A 21,104-nucleotide genomic window follows, 5' to 3' on the forward strand; every position below is an offset into this window, starting at 1 on the left:
CAAAAACACAAATAGTATTATATACAAAGTTGTACTAGCATGGATGAAGGAAATGTTAAATGTGCCAGTGTAATCATGAAAGCCATCTTAGAGGAGGTACCATCTGAATTTAGTCTCAGGGATAAATAGGAATACTCTGAGTAGAAATATGAGAGTGGTGCATATCAAGAGAAAAGCAACAGAGTATGAGAAAACAAAGAAATAGGACAAAATATGGTGAGTCCTGGAGAGGGAACAGTCATAGAAAAGGGTTCCTGTGTTTCTAACAGGCTTGCTTCCAAGACTAAAGAGTTTAGAATCAGGGTTATCAACTTTTAACCCATGGCCCCTTAGATAAACAGAAACATCTCCTGCCTGCCTTTAATGTTAATTGAGTTTTATTTATTTATTTATCTATTTATTTGGAAAGAAAGAGAGAGAGAGAGAGAGAAGAGCATGAACAAGAGAGTGAGCACAGGGGGAGGGGCAGAGGGAGAAAATCTCAGACTCCTCACTGAGCAGAGTCTGACTCCATCTCATGACCATGCGACCATGACCTGAACCAAAATCAAGAGTTGAATGCTTAACTGACTGAGCTGCCCCAGGCACCCCTGAAATTTCAAAAATAAATTAAATATTGAAACTAAAAATAAAACAAAGGAATAACTTTAGAATTATATCCATACACATACACACAACACACGCACAATTTAGTCATATGATCTGGCTACAAGTTTTATATTCTGTGGGTCATGAAAGAGAGAAAACACAGCTCATGCTCAATATCAATGCAGTTATAGACAACAAGACACATAAGGCAAGTACTTCTCCATCACATACAGATTAAAAGATGAGAGCATGTCCAAAGCCAGCAAGGGAACACCAATTTGCCTCATGATCAAATCCTAAAAGCTACTTTCTAGAAGTTAATTATGCCAAATCTGTCAAATGTTAACTTTAAAAACTAAAACTTTTCTGGATCATTTGATGAAACTGAACATCTCCGAGGAGGGTTTTGTGCAAGCTCCCTTCTACACCAGGGCATAGGAGGCCATGCACTCATTCTCCAGATTGGTTCTTCCCCAGATAAGGTGTGCTTTCCTTCCTTTCAATCACTATCAAGACCAGGGCCCTTTGAGATCTTCATTAAAAGGATGAGGCATTCGGTGCCACAGTGTCTCATATCTGTGGCTGGAACTTATTTACAGATGCTGTAGGTTTTTTCCTCAGTTGCAAGTTCAACATTTTTGAAGCTCAGTTATTTGCCAAATATGCTAAGCTCTCTTGAAAATTACCATTTTTGGAAGATTGAAGCATTTAGTGTTTTTCCCTGGTGTTCCAAAACCAGAGCAACTTCAGGTTATAGATCTGGACAAGCATATTTCCCTTTGACAAGATTGCAACATGTTTTCTGTAGCCTAATTACAATAATTTATAAGCAGCCAATTTCAGGTCTCTTGAGCCAACCTTTGTGGTACATCCAATTAAGTCTTTTTTTTTTTTCTTTTTAACATTGGACGTTTACTAAAGAAAAGAAGTCAGTCCATTGGATGAATGGACAAAAAAGAAAGATTTTGGAATGATGCCTATCACCTGGCACCATCTGATCCATGCTCGGGGTGCTCATAAGCCTGGGGTGGTCATTACTTTGGGGGGAATCCATGTTAATGGCTCCTCCTGGACCTAAGACCCAAGTGTTTGAGCAACATCTTATCAAGCACAAGCAAATCTTGTGGGGGGTGTATCCCAATACATCATGTTAATGGAAAAGTTGTCATATCAACCACAGTGGAATGTGGCAAAGCTATATATTTTTTTAATAGTACCTACTCTTGCCTTAAAAAAAAGCAAAACCAGATTCTCACTGAACCATTAAAGTTGCCAGGAAGGGAGCACTGAGAGACTCAGTTGGTTAAGTGGCTGACTCTTGATTCTGGCTCAAGTCATGATCTCAGGGTCCTGGGACAAAACCCACGTCAGGCTCTGTGCCTAGCAAGGAGCCTGCTTGAGATTCTCTCACTCCCTCTGCCCCTCCCTCTACTGTCTCTCACTCTCTCTCCTTCTAAAAATAATAAATCTTTTTTCTTCAAAGCTTCCAGAAAGAGGGTACAGATTGCATTGATGATTTTCTTCTAAGACCCTAATAGTGTACAGAGTTCTAAGGATCATTGGATGAACTATGATCTTTCTTAGGGTTAAATAACTCAGAATAGTCTTCTTAGAAAGTTATCTTTTGATGTGTAATACATTAGGACAAAATATATTCACTACATCAACTCTAAAAATAAGTAAGCCCTTGGTTTTATCTTTTTCCCCTCCCTTGAGTAGTGAAAGCATCTTCAAAAGAAATTCCCAAACACAGGGGGAAAATGGGAAAATAGCTTCATTTTTTTAAAACTTCAAGTCCAATGAGAAGATACTGTAATCTGAATCTCAAAAATTCTGATAGACGTTCAAATGATGTCACTGTGGAAAATAAGCAAATTCTAGCATTTACAATCTTCACACTGCAACGTGAACAATCTGCTATTCAACATTGGTTGGTAAGTAACCAAATTAATAGCAAGAATGAAGTCCTCCCTTGGATCACAGGGCAGGGTTTTCAAAGTTAATATTTGCTTGTGAACAATCTGATGCATTCCAGAGAGAATAACATGTGTCCCTTCTTGATCTTCCCACCGAAAATCTCTATTACAACACCAGCATCGCTGGCACTTCATCAGTTAATGCTTCAATCATTTTTCCCCAGATTATTTCATTATATCAAAAAATTTTATTCACTGGCAATGGCTATCATAAGCTTTACTGTAATCCTCAGGGCTTGAGACAAATTTGGATTTTTTTTTTCCATAGGCCTTTTTTAGCCACATATGTATAAATTAGAAGTTGGAAAAAATTGTTTTGCTGTAAAATTCATTGCAATGAATAGCATAAGAGTAATGACATCATTCTTGGCACATTTTACAGTTTGACACACTAAATTTTTTTTTGACACACTAAATTATTAATTTAATTCTTGACTACTATGACAGTTGGTTTCATGTGTCAACTTAACTGGGCCATGGTACCCAGATATTTGACAAACATTATCTTAGGTATTTCTGTGAAGGCATTTCTTTAGATGACACTAACATTTAAATCAGTAGACTTGGATTAAAGCAGATTGCCTCCACAATGTGGGTGGGCCTCACCCAATCAGTTGAAGACCTTAATAGCACAAAGACTGACCTCTCTCTAAGAAGAAAGAATTCTGCCTTCAGATCCACATGGCAGCATCAGCTCTTTCCTGGTTGTTCAGCCTGCTGGCCTACACTGTAGAATTAGGACTTGCTGCTTCCACACTCATGTGAGCCAATATTCTTTATATGTTCATGTTTGATGCATAAGAAATGTATATACAGGGGGCTCAGTGGTTTAGCACCTGCCTTTGGCCCAGGGTGTGATCCTGGAGTCCCGGGTTCGAGTCCCACATTGGGCTCTCTGCATGGGGCCTGCTTCTGCCTCTGCCTGTGTCTCTGCCTCTCTCTTTCTGTGTCTCTCATGAGTGAATAAATAAAATCTTTAAAAAGAAAAAAAAGAAATGTATACACAGGGATGCCCAGGTGGCTCAATGGTTAACCATCTGCCCTCAGCTCAGGGTGTGACCCTGGTGTCCTGGGATTGAGTCCTGGATCTGGCTCCCTGCATGGATCCTGCTTCTCCCTCTGCCTGTGTCTCTGCCTCTGTGTGTGTGTCTCTCATGAATAAATAAATAAAACCTTAAAAAAGTAAAAAGAAATGAAGAAATGTATACACACTCACACACACACACACACACACACACGCTATTGATTCTGTTTCTCTGGAGAACTCTAATACAACTATACATCTAAACAAATTCGTAGGGATCCCTGGGTGGCGCAGTGGTTTGGCGCCTGCCTTTGGCCTGGGGCGTGATCCTGGAGACCCAGGATCTAATCCCACGTCGGGGTCCCTGCGTGGAGCCTGCTTCTCTCTCTGTCTGTGTCTCTGCCTCTCTGTCTCTCTGTGTGTGACTATTATGAATAAATAAATAAAATCTTTAAAAAAAATAAACAAATTCGTATTAAATTTCTTCCTCATTCCAGGTACAGTTTGTAAGTCCTTGTAATGAACTTTTCCATCAGGTTTCCTCAAAGATAAGACATTTTAAAAATATCTATTTTTAATTGGAACTGTAAGTTCTCAGATTTTAACTTTTTCTTACATAAAATCTGCATGAGGATGACTTGAAATTTTTCAAAGTAGTCGAGAGGGGCCATGTGAAATTCTTGCTCAGAACTTTTAGACATGAAATACTCTGTCCCCATCTACAGTTCCACTCTTTTCAATATACGTGAATCAATCCTAGATATAAGCCTTGTAAATTTTTCGATTTTATATTTCCATCATTAGCTACCTCAAAGAAGAGGAAAACAAAGAGTACTGACCCATCATTCTTGCAGAGAAAGAAACAATGCTGGTTGCTTTTGATAGAAAGCAGATAGAAGTCTTCCAAGCATGTGTTCTTTCATGAATGATGAAAAAGGAACTTTGTGTTTATTTTCAGTAGGAATCTATATTCAGTCTATCACTAGTCAGTAATTGGTGATGCCCACAATAAATTATTTTACATTGATAATCTTTTGATACTTGGCTGATAAAGCCAATATTAAAACTAACTCCTAAAAAAATAAAATAAATAAATAAAAATTAAAAAAAAAAAAACCTAACTCCTGCTGAAGACAAAATAAGAGACAGGATGCTTCTAGGGGTTCAAAAATGGCTTTTATGTACTAAATTATAGTATAAAAATTATTTGATTTTAACAAGAGTAATCAAAAACTTGATTACTGGTGGCTATGTGCATAAGCATATTTATGATTTACTAAAAAGAAGTCATTTGAGAGGCAATCACAGAGTTGTTTCAATGGTTCAAGAAGGCCATTAAGCCCAAGCTCCCTCAACCTTGTTTCAGGGTCTTGGCCTTGTCCTCAGGCTTAAATCTTCATTGTCACAGGATGGCTGCCACAGCGCAGGCATCATGTCAAACCCAGAAAGCAAGGGACAGCAAAAATAAGATCTCATTACAGATCTCTCGCTTATCAAGGAGGAAAATTTTCCCACAGAAGCCTATCAGTCTTCCTGTCATAGATTATGTCCTAGAACTGGGTCTCATGGCCCCTTACAACATTCACCTTCAAAGAAACACAGAATTGGGGCACCTGGGTGGCTCAATCGGTTAACCATTTGCCTTTAGCTCCGGTCGTGTTCTCAGCCCATGTTGAGCTCCCCGCTCAGTAGAGGAGTCTCCTTCTTCCTCTGCCCCCTCCCCTGCTCATGTGTGCTCTCAAATAAATAAATAAAGTCTTTTTAAAAAACAACACAGAATTGCTATGATTCTGAGACCAACTATGATTTGTCCACCAAAACTAAATACTTTACCATCTATACAAAACTGTAATTTTTTTAAAATTTATTTATGATAGGCACACAGTGAGAGAGAGAGGCAGAGACACAGGCAGAGGGAGAAGCAGGCTCCATGCACCAGGAGCCTGACGTGGGATTCAATCCCGGGTCTCCAGGATCACGCCCTGGGCCAAAGGCAGGCGTCAAACCGCTGCGCCACCCAGGGATCCCCAAAACTGTAATTTTTGTTAGCCAGAATGAATAGAAGCATAAACATTGAATGAGCGGCCATAGGCCAACAGTATCTGTCCACCTAAATCACATGAGAATATTATCTAGAATTAACAAACATGCCACACTTTTCATAATAGTGGGATTTACATCAAATGCTTTCTTATTCCATAGTCAGCATAGTTCCACTTGCCAAGAAATTTTTGCCAAGGGTTACTTTTCCATTTTCATTTAACATTTATTATTTTATTTTATTTACATTATGAAATAATGTAAGCTTTTCCACGTACCCAAGTACATTTGCATTCCAAATACAAACTTATTCTAATTGAGTGAAATTTCTCAAACCACCTCACACTTTTATTCAGACTTGTTTTCTTCATACCAGGAAAAGAATCTTTGTTTGTTTGTGTGTTTGTTTGTTTGTTTGTTTTGGAGGCGGTGGGGAGGGATAGATGGAGAGGGAGAGAAAAAGAATCTTGAGCAGGCTCCACGCCCATCACAACCCTGAGATCATGACCTGAGCCAAAATCAAGAGTCAGATGCTGAGCTGACTGAGCCCCCCAAGTGCCCCAAGAATCATTAGTTTAGACTATATCCTGTTATAAATGTGTCCTACCTACTGGTGTTAAGTGGGAAACAGCAAGGGTTGAATGACAGATGTGTAGGGCAAACAGAGACTGGAAGCCAGTTGGGAAAGGAGTAAAATCTTCCACCAAGGGATAGATGTGAGAAAGGACGTAGCATTGTCACGGTCCACATGAGCTGTCATTCCCGAAAGCATTTGAAGCAGGAGACCAAACACTCCCAAGCAAGTAAAGAGCTAAAAATGATCGCCAAGTTAATAATAATGATCCACATTCTGCTAATTTCAGGGTCCGAAATACTTAGAGAACATACTAATAATGTACAGTTGTGGATGCTTACCCTAGCTCATTTACCTTCTGGAATATTAAATGATAATTCAGTACAGCTGCACACAGAACATCTAAAGCAAAAGTTATTGAGAATGAAGCTTCACAATGGCCTCGTAGTAATATGCCTGCTCATGATATGCCCCACTTACCAGTCAATATACTATCAAGAGAAAATCTGAATTGCTTGGGTAAACAAGACATTTATACGCCATTTGCAGGATTCTGATACAATTTCTTCTAAATACAGAGAAAATAATGCTTCGGCTTTAAACTTAATCAGTGGTCTATACCCAATTTGTTCTCAGAATTGTCATCTCCTTAGACATTGATATAAGGAACCTAGCTCAGAAATATGGTGTCTGTAACCTACAGCAACGTGGTTGGCTACCTCACCCTACCTCATTCCACCCTCATAATGACAGTATGGTGGTGCTATTATCTCAGGCAGTCAAAGTTATGTGCCTCTTAATTTTCTAAAGCTGATCTGTGACTGCAACATTTCACAGACAGCAATACAGAAAGTACAGGATATTGAGCCCTGCCTATGGGCTCTTCCATAAATGGGGGTGTTCAAGGACAGATACATCCAGCCTTGGCAACTGGAGTTTGGGGGAAGAATTCCAGCATGTCTCCAATTATTTGAAAATAAAATACTCCCAAATAATGAGAGAAGAGTGAATCCCAGCCTAAAAGCTCTACCTTGGACAACGCTTTTGAGACATAATTCAGGCCATAATGTGCTCTTTAGCATATAATTCAACTTCAGATTTGAGAGGGGGATTCCCTGTTACATGGATGTACTGAGCAAAAGGCTAACCCAACTCACACTCTTAGTCATTTGAAAACATGAAATCCCAAGGGGCCAAATCTGCCCTCTCCTCCTTCCCTCGCCCAGTCCAACCACCAGTTAAACTGGGTGCCTCACGAATATCTCTACCCAGCCCAGATCTCTCTCCCAAGGTCAGACAAATGTTACACTATTCACAGGACAGTGTATTTCCAAAATCAAATTTAAGATCTTTCCCCAGCCTCATCATGTCCCAGTGCTTCCCACTCCATAAGTGCCACCAGCACCCAAAAGGTAGCCCATCTGGACACTCAGGGGTCATCTGGTGCCTCAGGTTACACATCCCAGCTATTACCAGTCCTAACTGTTTTGTCTCTCAAATGACTCTCAGATCTGCCCTCTTCTCCATGGTAGTCTGAGCTAAGGTCATCCTTGTCCTGCAATCTGCAGGCACTGCCTTACGCATCAGCCAACAGTGCAGCCCTGCTTCCATCTACTCTACCCAACAGAGCCAGAGCGCTCTTTACAAATTCAAATGGGACTTTACTACCCCATCCCATCCCACTTCTTTCCAGCCAAAAACCCAGTAGTGGATTGCTATTGCTCTTAGGATCAGGACAAAACTGCTTCCTGTGGTCTACACTGCCTTCAATGTCCTTGCCCACCACCCTCACCCACCCCAGTTTACATCAGGCATCTCTCCTCTTTCTCTCTCCACATTTGCCAAACCTTTTTAACCTACCATGCTCCCCGACCCGCAAAGCTTTAGACATCCTTTGTCTCCTCCCTGACACACGTTAACCCCCTCTTCACCTGGCTAATTCTCTGCCTGAGCTCCTATTCTCCTGGAAGCCAGGTCTGAGGCAATGACTACATAAATGCTGATGCTGTATTTAAGGAGATGCAAGTCCATGGTAGGAGGGAAGGCAAAGAAGCAAGCAATGGGGAGAACCATTCTGCCCAGGTCTCTCACCAAGGTCTTTTCCTCTCATTAGCCAAAACTCTTTCCATGGGGAGTGAGCTCACTCAGGGATCCAGGTTGTAGCTCCAATTTTATTCGTTGGGAAGCCAGACCACAACCCATTATGCATTGCTTTATCAAGTTCTTTTTTTAAAAATATTTTATTGATTCATGAGAGACACACAGAGAGAGAGAAGCAGAGACACAGGCAGAGGGAGAAGCAGGCTCCATGCAGGGAGACTGATGTGGGACTGGATCCCTGGTCTCCAGGATCATGCCCTGGGCTGAAGGCAGCGCTAAACTGCTGAGCCACCCAGGCTGCCCACTTTATCAAGTTCTAAAGTGACTAGGGAAAAACAGACTCAGGGTTGCTGAGTGTAGGAGGCTGCAAGGGGAGCAGAGTCTGGCCAGTCGGCAAAGGCTGCTCACCCTATGGCAGCAAGTACATCACCCCAATGTGGCAATATCCTGGGATATCAAACCAGCGGTGGGACATGCCCAAGATGTGGCTGTGTCTCTTACAACCCTAATAATGGTATTTTAATGACCCAGAAAACTTGCCAATTGTACAAAACTAAGGGAAAGTAGTCTAAAAAACTGTGTATAAACTTTGTTCCTATGACACTCCTTGGTTCTGTAGGAATTTTTTTCCAAGAGTATATATTGCCTTTATAACTTTATAAAATGGAAGCAAACAGTATCTCAAGAAGAGGGTGTAACAGGTTCCACAGTCATCCCTCAGGGAAGTACAAGATGGAGAGACCAGGAACATCCAGGGACAACCCAATCCCAAGGTGAAGATAGGACTTTAAGACCCTTTTCTGAGGAATCTCGTATGCTCAGGAAAAGGCTGCCCTACCTATAAATCTCAAATGAGGTCTTCATTTGGCCATAAAGAAGGGAAAGTGAAGACATGCATTTGAGAGTTGGCTTTGAAACCCTGATGTTACATTTCCATTCTAACTGCTGCAATATGGCAAGAACTCCCCATGTCACTTTCCAACTCGGTGACTATGGTCTTTTCCCAATTTATCTTTTTCTCTGAAACTTCTTCCTAACTAACTTTATTTGACATTGCAATAGTAAATAATAGATGTGAAACTTTTCACATCTGTACTGAAAAAAAAGTTACAAAATAAAGTTATATAATGCCTCCAGCTATCATTATAACTGAACAGCAGAGAATATTTCAAAATATTTTGAAAAAAGATTGTTATGAAACATCATCACATTTCACCAGTGATTCTCTAGTAGAGTGGTGACTGTTCTGTAGTTTCCATATTTTCTGCTATCAGCATAAATGTCTGTATATTATTCAAATACCTATTTTAGGAAATACATATTCTTCCAATATTTTTAATAAAATATCAATTGAAGATATATTTTTAAAGGATGGCATGTAATGCTGATAGTTTAAGAATGGCAAATATATTCAATCTACCTGAAAACAAATGGCATATCACATTTAAATGACTACACTCATTGATGCAGTAATATGACACGTGCAAATCTCTCCCAAGGAAAGAAATTTAGATGTGGATGAAATTTCATGCACAAAGAAATGTTGGGGAAAAAATGTTGACTGTTGTATCATATATGATCATGAAAAATCAGATAAATCAGGAAATGTGCCCAAATAATAAATGATTAAAAAATTAAAATATATCCATATTGTGAACATCATAAAGATTTAAGAAATTAGATTTGTAAAAAATTTTAACTTTTTATCATGGAACTGCTTAAATGGGCAAAAAATACAGAGAATGGTATGTATAATGAATTCCCAAGTTCCCATCACCAAGTTGCAACAATTATCAATACACTACCGAATTGACTTCATCTGTACTCCCCCTAACTCTACCCCCCAAACATATTTAGAAGCAAAATCCTCACATTCATATCATTCCATCCATAAATTATGGAGTATGTCATTCCAAGATAAGGAGTCTTAAAATATTGCAGTATCACTATTACACTTAAAATATAAATGGTAAGTAGTTCCTTAATATAATCAAATCCATACTTGATGTTATAAGGAATTTTAATTCTTCTAATGACATGGGCAATACTTTGATAATTTAAGGGGAAAAGCAGGATACATATCTGTATATAGTGCATTATTCAAATACATAAAAACAAGCACGGAAAGAGATTATAAGGAATACATGGGCATTCTTAAATTTAATATACATAATCTCAGCTCTCCACAAATGAAGGGCCTTGACTTGTCATATTTCTGGTGCCCTCCCTGGAACCGCACCCCTGTGCATGGTCTTGTGGGTATATGAACATGGGTGTGGCTGTTAGCAGGTGAGCCATGCCCACCTCTGATACCCCATGCCTCCCCAATGAGCTTTGCTATCATCAGCAGACCACTGTGCTTGTATTTTATGGGAAGATGTATGTGCAAATTTGGGATTCCCAAAATCCTACTGAGATTTTCTTCCCAAATGTCATAAATCTATTACAGCAAAATGTTTCATAGAATTTATTTCTATTGGAGATATCATGCTTTTGGATTTATTTATTGAATACTTTTTTTTTCTTCCATTTAAAAAACCAGGGTGAACATAGTCACCAGGTTGTTGCGAAAATTAAATTAGCCAATGCTCACCAGGCACCTATCACAGTACTGGGAGCTCTGTGAGCCCCTTAGAAGCACTGCATTTACCTCTGAGTATAAAAAAAATAAAAAAAACATGTAACACCAGTCTTCCATTAGGAAGAAAATACTAAGTAAATTTCACTTCTTTTTTCTATTTTACCATAAAACTAAACATTACTTTTTACAAACTACATGATCTAATTACAAGCAGCAAGTAAATAACCTGTATTTTTTTAATCCAAGATGTGGACTCCTATATCATTTTGAGTTTAACTCTCTTAAAACCTCTATATTCTTCAACTACTGAAAGACTATTATTTCATCATTCCACATTACATCCAAGTAGAAAATCTCCATCATACTATGTATTTTCAACGTTGAATTAAAAAGGCAGTAGTATAACTAAAGCAAATTTGTAATGAGTGATAAGAACCCTCATCAAGCTACTATGCGGTTTCTCCAATACAAACCTAAGGAAAAATCGATTGCTTGATAATAATTAGCCTAGATGATAATATTCTGAGGATCTATAGTTACCTGTATCTGGCCATAATATACTGTATTAATGAATATAAAATGGAGAAAGACAACTTTAGATTTTGAGTTTGAAGCTTTTAAAAATCCATGATTATAAAAGAAGTAAGAAATTGATGATTGTGTCCCAGCTTTTTCTTTCCCGGTATGAGACACACTTCCCATGAGTCATTCCCTCCCTTTGGAGTGTATGACTCAACAGTGATTGTATAAGACATTGCTACCTATTAAGCAGACTATATTTGGATCATGAAGCAAGTGGTGTAATCTGTCAAATACACTCAGAAAATGCTGATGGTTTGTAAATACGACTTTTTAAATTAGTGCAAAATAAATATATTCTTAACAATGCTTATAAATGGAAAAAAAATCTAGCCTACTATCCTTAGAAAGCATATGCATCACAGACAATTCAATAAGAATCAGCCCCCAAAAAAGTAAAATTTACAAGGAATCTCTACAGGTGATATGAATGAGTGCATAAGTGAAGTGTTTGCACACACATATGTGCGCATGCGTGTGTGCTGTGGGGGTGAGGGAATATTTAGCAGAATTACCTGACAAAATTTCAAAATATTCATTCCTTCTTTTAATAAAGGCCTCATTCAACAAATATTTGTCAAGTGTCTGTTAGGTGCCAGGCATCATTTTTGGTATATACAACACCCCAACTTTAATTTCAGTCTCCAACAAAACACATACTTCAGAATTTGTTGGCTTTCTCTGAAGGTGAGGGGTAGGGTATACAGTGCTTAATCTGTTTATCTCCCCAAAATTCTCCATTATCTTCAACCAATTAAAGGCTCTTCCACACAACATCCAAGGAGGCAATCTATTCTATTATGTACTTTCAAACTAGAAAGACAAAACAAAGTGAGACACCCCAAATTTAAGAAATGTCCCCAAGATCACATCGGTAGTCATTAGCAGAAGTAAGATTTGAACTTCAGCCAATTGGCTCCAGAGGAGAACACATCCTTTAGATGGACGGCTAATCCAGGGCAGGTGTGGGAGTAAAAACAGGAAGTCAGCAGGGCTGAGCCAAGCTTGTCTGATTCCTTCATTTTACCAACCAGAGAAGTGTCATGTTCCCCTCTACTGGGAAGAAGTGATTGAGGGGGCAGAGGGACGCAGAAGTGTTACCCAAATACACAGCCCTCCAGATGGAAACATGACCCTGAGTTCTGAGATTGCCCCTGCGAGCAAACACCCGTTCTGACATGAAACCAGTGCCTGGATGTGCATTCAGGCATATTGAGAAGCAAGGTTCAGTTTTGTGCATTCTTCTTTAAAGAAGGAATGCATATATTTTCTAGTTTCCCTATTTAATCATGTCTGATTATGCCAAGTCACTTGATAACTTTAGAGAAAGATTTAGGTAACTCAAATTAACATATTGTGTACATCACATCTAAGGAAGGAAATTCAGCATGCCTGGGTGACTGGTTTCCCAAGTCCTGCCCTATTGTACTTGGTAAAAGCGTCATTTCTCCCTCCTTAGTCTCATGCCAATGCCAGCAAAGAACTGTGACTCCAAATTCATGTCTAGATCACCATTCCTTCTTCTAAGGCTGCTTGTAAAATGTGTGCACAAATGTGCATGTGTGTGTATGCCTACATGTGATCTACTCTAAAATCTACATTATCTCCTTTGTTTTCTTTTCTTTTTTTTTTTTTTAATTTTTATTTATTTATGATAGTCACAGAGAGAGAGAGAGAGAGGCGCAGAGACACAGGCAGAGGGAGAAGCAGGCTCCATACACCGGGAGCCCGATGTGGGACTCGATCCCGGGTCTCCAGGATCACGCCCTGGGCCAAAGGCAGGCGCCAAACCGCTGCGCCACCCAGGGATCCCTCTCCTTTGTTTTCTTTTCCCAATTTCCTCCCATAATTACTATCATCTCATACACTAGATTTCATACAAGTCTGAAAGGTTTTTTTTAAAGATTTAATTTATTCATGAGAGACAGAGAGAAAGAGAGAGAGAGAGACAGGCAGAGGGAGAAGCAGGCACCATGCAGGGAGCCCGATGTGGGACTCAATCGGGACTCCAGGATCACACCCTGGGCTGAAGACAGGCACCAAACCGCTGAGCCACCCAGGGATCCCCACAAGTCTGAAAGTTTTAAGCGTCTCTTTAAAAAACACAAACAAATATGTTCAGGGATTCAAAAAACTGAAATCTTTCACAAAGGAGAAAAAAAATCAAGTGTTTTGGGATGTAAAAAGTATGGGGATATGCCACTATTATTGCATTTCTTCTTCATGGCGGTTAGCTCAAGAAGTCTGGAACTGGCTTCACCTGGATTGCTTCTAGGTTAATCAGGAAGCCAACAAAGGAGAAGAAGGAAGGGAAGGAGGAGGGGACGAAGGAAGGAAGGAAGGAAGGAAGGAAGGAAGGAAGGAAGGAAGGAAGGAAGGAAGGAAGGAAGGAAGGAAGGAAGGAAGGAAGGGAGGGAGGAAGGAAGGAAAGGAGGGAGGATCTTGTCCACTCACAAAAGAAGAGTTCCAAAGATTCCAAAGCCCCACTCACTAGCATTAATCTCCATAAAATGCATTTAATGAATGACTTAACTGAAAACGTAATAATTACACAATTAGAAAATAATCAGCGGAGATTACACACAAATCCTTCTCTAGCTCTTGGCCCCACATTCCAGGCTCAACTGAAATTACATGTAAACCCCACTGATTTGCCCTCCATTGAGCCAAAGTACAATGGCACAGAATGAATGCAGGGTGCAGAACATCACACACAGAAATCATGGTGTCTGGAGGGTTTTCAGGCCACAACTGGTGTCATAAAACTCAGCAAAAACACCAAAGTACCATGAGTCTCCCCCTTCACCCCCCGCTCCGATTCATCCATCCTATGTGACTAGAGAAAATGGAATCCTTGCAAAGCATTGATTGATTAGGTTTCTACGCTGATTCTCATTTCATTAGTGGCCTGTGGGCATAGGCGAATACTTTTTAGCTTAATCAGTACACAACACATCCGGCACATAAAACAAGCCAATCATCCATCCCTAAATAATTATATTATAACAAGTAAAAAGAAGTCAAAACCAAAGATGGTCAAGGAAAACAAATGTATTGTTATAATTAGGCAACACTTATTTTAACAATTCCATTTAGGAATTGTCCATAAACCAAAAGTAGGTTAGATCCCAAGGTGAGATCCCTATTTCTCAAAAATTAATGATGCATAGGTGTAGCTGGAGCCTGAGAGAGGGCATTAATGCTGATGCAGCCAACCTCCCTGTAGTCCACACCACACTCAATGCCAGGGCTTCTTTCACACTATTCCCAGAAATCCTCAGCTTCCCTTGGAAAAAGATCTTTCCAGGGAAAATTAGAGCCAAACAATTGGAAGACAACAAGTTTCTCTTTATTTTACTGCAATTTGAGTAAAAATTATCAAATTGTCCACTCAAAGTTTTTATGTTTGCATTCCTGTTTCATCATCAGTTCTACTATAATCATCAGTAGGGTACTTGTAGGACTGTATCAGAACATATCAAGGAAGCATAAGATCAAGTATGTATCTCTTCTAAAATCTTTTTTAAAATCTTGCTCAATTTTCTTCCACACAAATTGTACCTCTTATAAGTTAACAGTAGATAATAAATTAAATGCTAAACTGGCAATTAATCAACTCAGTTCACAGTCCTCATTTCACTGTATCTGGTCAGGATGACGTAGCACCACAGAGAGAGAGAAGAAAGAAGGAAAGAGAGAGAGAGCGAGAGAAGGAGGGAGGGATGGAGGAGGGAAATGAAAGAAATTATAGAAAGGTGAAGAATCACCACCTGCCATTTGCTTGCAAGTGTTTTTGCTTCTCTAGTTTATTGTTCCTGTGTATGAGTGTGTCCACACGTACATATTGAGTAGACCGGAATTTAATTTTCTATATAGAATCACCTACATCTCACAAAGGATTTGAAGTAGATGCCCTTCACCTGTAAGGAAAGTGTATAAGTCTCTCCTTCAACCTAAGGACTTTCTAAACACACCTGAAAAAAGGCAGCTAGTTGACACCGTTGCAATGGTGTGCTAAGCAATGGTTGCCAAGTAAGAATCATAGTAGCTCAGAAGAGAGCTTATTCTAGCTTATTTTCTAGGTTGAGGAGCCTTAAGAGGGAGGAGTGACCTGAGAAGAGCTTGAAATGATGTTAGGATAGATGAGAAAAGGTGTGAAAAGAAGATAAAAGACAAAGGCCCGGGAGACAAAAAAAAGGCATAAGATTGGAACACTTGAGTGTGGTTTCCATCACTTTCACTACTTCTGATACCACTACAGCCGCTACTGTCAGCATCATTATGGCACACATTGGGAAATGTACTGGTACCCATTCTAATCAAAATCTTAAAATGGAAACTTAAAAAAGCTAGTGTCATTGGAGCTAATGGATCGTGGAATGGAAGCACTAACAGAAAATAAAGCTACAACCAGAAACTGGATCTAAACTGTCAAAGCTTAGAAAGCCTGAAAAAAAAAAAAAAAATCATGTGTTTAGATTTTAACCTGTAGATACCCGGAGTTCGGAAGGGTCTCTGGCCACAACAGACAAGCTGAAAGATGTATTTCAGAAACGTCAAATTGGTAGTGATGTTAGGATGAATCCGGGAGGCAAAAGGAGGCGACCTCAATCCAATAAGTGAGGTGTGTTTGTTCTAACGCAAGACAAATGAAATTTTTATGAAATTCTCTAGTTCGGTTTTGAAAAAGACAAATCAATGTTGACAAATCGAGGCATGAAAGAAAGGATGCGGCACCAGGGTCAGAAAGTGCGTCTGTGGTGTTTCTTTTCATCAAACAGTTCAGAGGCAGGCCCTGTTCAATAATTAAACGCTGGTTCTCAATGCATCATTCCACTGTGTCATTCAGGAATACCCAGGAAGCAGCCAGGATGAGTGCAGGTCATTTGACTTCAGTTGGAAGAATTCTGATCAATGAAGTAATAAGCACACGAGGCATTCCTCCCCAGACACAGCCAGTCGCCAGAGTAGCTGCTGTGTGCGCAGCCGAGACCAGAAAGTCACACGGCCACGGCAGCACATGTGAGCTACAAGCAGGTGCTTGGAAGACAGATTCGCGGCCTACGTGCTTCTGCAGCCCAGCATTCCAGATCCGCACATTTTGGAAGGCGCTGACAATTCATAGGGTTTCTCTCCCAAGACCCTGACCCAGATGGCACAACCAGTAGGGGTGGGAGCTGAGATTTCCACTGAGGTCCATCAGGCCAGGAAGGCGAGTGTCTGAAAGAGGCATGTGCTCACTGAGCTTTACCTGGCATCTCCCAGCCTCCAAAAGGACTCTCCAACATTCCTCCCCATGACCCATCCATGTTGTCACCCCCACTTCCATCTGGCTGGCTTCCTCCGGTGTTGGAAAGGGAGCAACCTATTCGTTTTCAAGTTTATACCATCATCTCATTGCGTAAAGGACCTGGGCCAGCTTGCAGAACTGTGCAGAAGACAGAATAATGAATAAAGAAGTTGGCAATGTGAAGAGAAGAGAAATGAAGGGAGGAAAACAAGGTGGTGGGAATAAAGGTCATAAAAAGGAGCAATATCCGAGTGTGTGCTGGGGATCGCATGTGTGGGGCTCACTGCACGAGACTGAGTTTTCAGCCACAGAAACGGGAGAAGATGTGTGGTAGAGGGACACGGCCTACGGATCTGCCTTCACTATTGGGTGTTTGGAAGATCTGAACCAAAACAAGGGCAAAAGTCAGTAAGATGCCCAGGACAGAAAGAGGTAAGTAGTTGAAATAAATGAGAAAACTAAGGCAGGGCCTGATGCCTGGGCCACAGAGAAAGGGAGCGTAAAGCAGGGGGGAGGGGGGTGGCGGGCAGCGGGAGCCCTGTGCACAGCTCACAAAGGCAGCAAGGCCCAGCGGATGGGAGGCTTCACCACGCTGTCTCTGGCCACCTTGGCCAGGCCAGAGATGGGAAATTGAAGGTTAGGAATTTGCAGATTTTACCCCAAGCCTCCTGTCAACCAAAACAGAGAAGAAAGTCATGAGAGTGTAACAGTATTCCTCAAACTGGCATCTATTTAATGCTCTTCTGATAGGTCACAACTGCAATGTCACACAGACACACTCGGTGTGAGAAATACTGGCAAATGCGGGATTAAAACAAATCTACATTTGTCTCTTGGCCGTCGGTGTGCTGACATCCTGAGAGGTCAGCCTGGTAGAGACCCGGGAAACTTCTCTTCATGCTCCAGTGAGGGGCCTTCCTATGACAAGGGCTTTGCAGAATATAGTCTGGGAAAAATGGCTTCACTAACAATGGTCAAGAGAAAAAAAGGTTCACAAGTTCAGTTTTTCTCTGGTACCAAGACCTGTGAGATGTCTGGGCCGTGGGTTCCCATGAAGGACACACTGCATCATAAGTGGAGGTCAACATTCTCCACATCAGCCCTCCCATAAATGTCCAAATAACAGTTCTCTGACAACATACATGGGCCACGTATATAAAACAAAGGAAAAACTGTACATGTAAATTTTGTTTTAAAGGCCAAAGCTGTCATCTGTTTGCCTAACATGGTTCTCTAGTGATCTGACTTGGTCTAAGACTAAAATTTAGAACAGCAAGAATAGATGATTGCATGTACTTCACGTAATCTCAAAGAAATGTTCTAAACTGATGCCTATGCTGAGTTTCTACAGCTTAAGAGTTAAAGGTCTTTGGAAGAACTTGCAGATAATCTACACTGCCAATTAAGGACAGATTGATTTATTTCATGCATAAACAAAGAAAAGGACTGGGGTTTTAATCCTCTAATAAAAACTAAGGATTTATGCTTAAATAGAAAATTCTATGACTGATTCTTGGAGACAGGCAAAGGGAAAGGTGACAGAAATGGTCATGTGTTCTCACCAACACGTCCATGCAAGTCTGCTCAATCAAAAGGTATCAAAGTTCTGCACTATACAGCTTGTAAATAAGTCTTTTATCCTGGAGGGTTTTTAAAGCAGATATTGCAAATTACCCATTTAAACAATTTAAAAGTTTTCAGTATTGTACCCATAGGACAACAAATTTTAATGACAGTAACTTCTTGGGGCACTTCCAAGATAAGTTGGATAAAAAATGTAATACAAGTAACTAAATGAGTTAAATAGGATTTCTGCTATATGCCAATTATATTTAAAGAATGTCTGCCAAAAATAATGACTAGGTTTTCGGAGTAATTGATCTTAAGTCACTCTTGGACAGCGAAGGACCACTCACCAATTGAGACCACATCCATTTTGATGGGAATGCCTTGTCTCCTTTTTATCCTCAATAGCAATAGGGCATCCAGCGCAGTTTCATGTTGAGAAAGAGAGGCCAAATATAGTTTCATTTGTCCATTTTTTGAAATTGTTCTTATCAGAGAGGTAAATCTTACTCTACTAGATGCTAGTGGAGGTCCCCCTATGAGCATAAACATCAGGTAAGGGCCCAGACTGTCCTGGTCCCAGAGTTAAAGATGGGAGCAGAGGGCAGGGCAGGTGGCAAACATCCAACCAGCTGCAAAGAGCAGCCCTATCTATCTTAGAACAGCTGTGCTCACACTCTGTGCATTGTGTAGAATAGACACTGGGGTCCTCTACAGAGGAGGGAGCCCACAGTAAGGGTGGAGTCAAAATCCACTCCCCTAGGTAACCCAGCCAGAATCGGGGTCAGTGTGGGCTCCCCTTATTTCTACCCATGTTTCCTAAAACTACGTCCATACCTCTCAGTGTCCTGTGAGTTGGTAAAGTATCATTTGCTCCTTCTGAGGGAGGAGAACCGAATTTCCCACTCTTCTACAACTGTCAGGCTTTGGGCCTCCGTCTATGTTTCAGAGCCCTTGTTATTTATCACATGAGGAACCAAAGACAAGAAAATAACTAAAAATCTATGTTTTTTTTAAAAAAAATAACAATAAACTTCGGTAGCCAAGGACTGTAGGCAATGATACTGACGTTCTGAAATGTCTTTGCAAATTGATAAACCCAAAATATCCGCTGAGGCTTTTTCTTAGATAAGGTCCATATACTGCTTTCTGACCAAGATGAAGCCTCTCACTGCAGGTGATACAAAGGTCTAGCTGCCAGTTTTCCAAGACATTTGCGTAACAACTGCCCATCACGAAGCACTTTGGGATTCTCTTAGCTTTAGAAGCAACTGAAAAAGAGACCTGTTTGCTAAGACTTTATGGAGAGTGACTATGCCACCCCTAACATGCTATCTTTCTTTTACTTGCTCAGGCCTTCAGTAGGACATGGGCCAACCAAACCATAAATACACACAGGCCGAGCCCCTATTAAATTCAAGGTTCTCTGCTGAAGGAGACTGAACAGAAGTATGAGCCATTCTTCCCAGACTCAAAGAGACAGATGGCAAAACTGGGGTAAGGAAATAAATGTATACATTAGATACATAAACGTGTTAGGTTGGCCTTCAGCCTCGAGCTCGAATTCAGGCCACATCACATACTGCCCTGGTCACTTTGCTTACCTATACAGCATGTAAGGTGCTCTGCATGGCGTCTGTCCCAAAGTAATTTCTTAACAAACTAATTATTATTATCTCTATAAGACCCAGAAAACAAGAGAATTTTAATGATCATTGTTGGCCTAATATACATTAGTCACTCTATCTATCTATATTTATCTACCTATCTAATGTATATAAATGATATCAGTATATTCATTAATTCTCATACTCCCCTCAAACACTATTATTAATTGCACTGATTTGGCAAAATTCCAGTAACCTACAAACAGCAGGTCTGGATTCAAACTCTATCTGATTCCAAGCCTGTGCTCTTTCCGCTAAAGAACTCTTAGGCTACAATTTACAACTACACTGTCCAGTGTGGCTATTTAAATTTAAATTCTAACCAGTTTGGGGGCACATGGGGTGTTCAGTTGGTTAAGTGTCTGCCTTTGGCTCCAGTCAGGATCCCAGGGTTCTGGGATGGAGCCCCACATAGGGCTCCCTGCTCAGCAGGGAGCCTGCTTCTCACCCCCCTACCTCTACTTGTGCTCTCTCGCTCTCTCTCTCTCTCAAATAAATATATATATTTTTAATTCTAACTAGTTCAAGTAAATCAATTCGAAATTTAGTTCTTTGGTTGCACTACGGCTCAAAAGCCACATGTGGCTTGTGGCCACGATACTAGACAGCAGACATCCACTGGGCAGCACTGATCCACATAAAGACCAACAGAGAAAACTATTTTTCACAGGCCAGGAAAATGGTATCTTTTCAGTTAAAGCATGATGAACTGAAGGGAAGTTATACATTCTACAGTCTTGTGTGAAGCTGCCCAAAGCATCATGAGCATAGTTGAGTAAAACACCTGTGTCTTCAACCTTTAGGTCTATATTATATAATACTTAGGAAGAAACATTTAAATTCCTAGAAGCTACTGTAAAACAAAATTTCATGGAACACAGTAAAGTGGGGCATTAAGAATCGCTCTTGGACTCAAGCCAATGTCAACTAGTCTGTAGAACTACTTAGGCTTTTTCTTAGGTGCTTGCTTAGATGCTTGCCTGGGCTTTTTGCTGCCTAAAACAAGAGTCAAAATGACCAAACATTTGAATTAGCCTCCTATCCAAGAACTCCGTTTAACCAGCCTTATTAAAAAAACAAAAAAATACAAACAAACAAAAAAAAACCTATTTGTAGAAT

At 40.3% G+C, this 21,104-nt stretch overlaps 1 long non-coding RNA gene across 3 annotated transcripts in view; it reads left to right on the forward strand.

Annotated features, from left to right (window-relative positions):
• LOC111093237 overlaps window positions 1-21,104 on the forward strand; it is a 64,173-nt gene that overhangs the window by 37,143 nt on the left and 5,926 nt on the right. For all 3 annotated transcript variants that reach the window (XR_005353338.1, XR_005353340.1, XR_005353339.1), the window contains one exon: window positions 19,673-19,815. This is a non-coding gene — a long non-coding RNA (uncharacterized LOC111093237). The remainder of the gene's footprint in view (window positions 1-19,672; window positions 19,816-21,104) is intronic.

The sequence above is a fragment of the Canis lupus genome, chromosome 1, assembly GCF_011100685.1.
Source record: "Canis lupus familiaris isolate Mischka breed German Shepherd chromosome 1, alternate assembly UU_Cfam_GSD_1.0, whole genome shotgun sequence".
Lineage (NCBI taxonomy): Eukaryota > Metazoa > Chordata > Mammalia > Carnivora > Canidae > Canis > Canis lupus.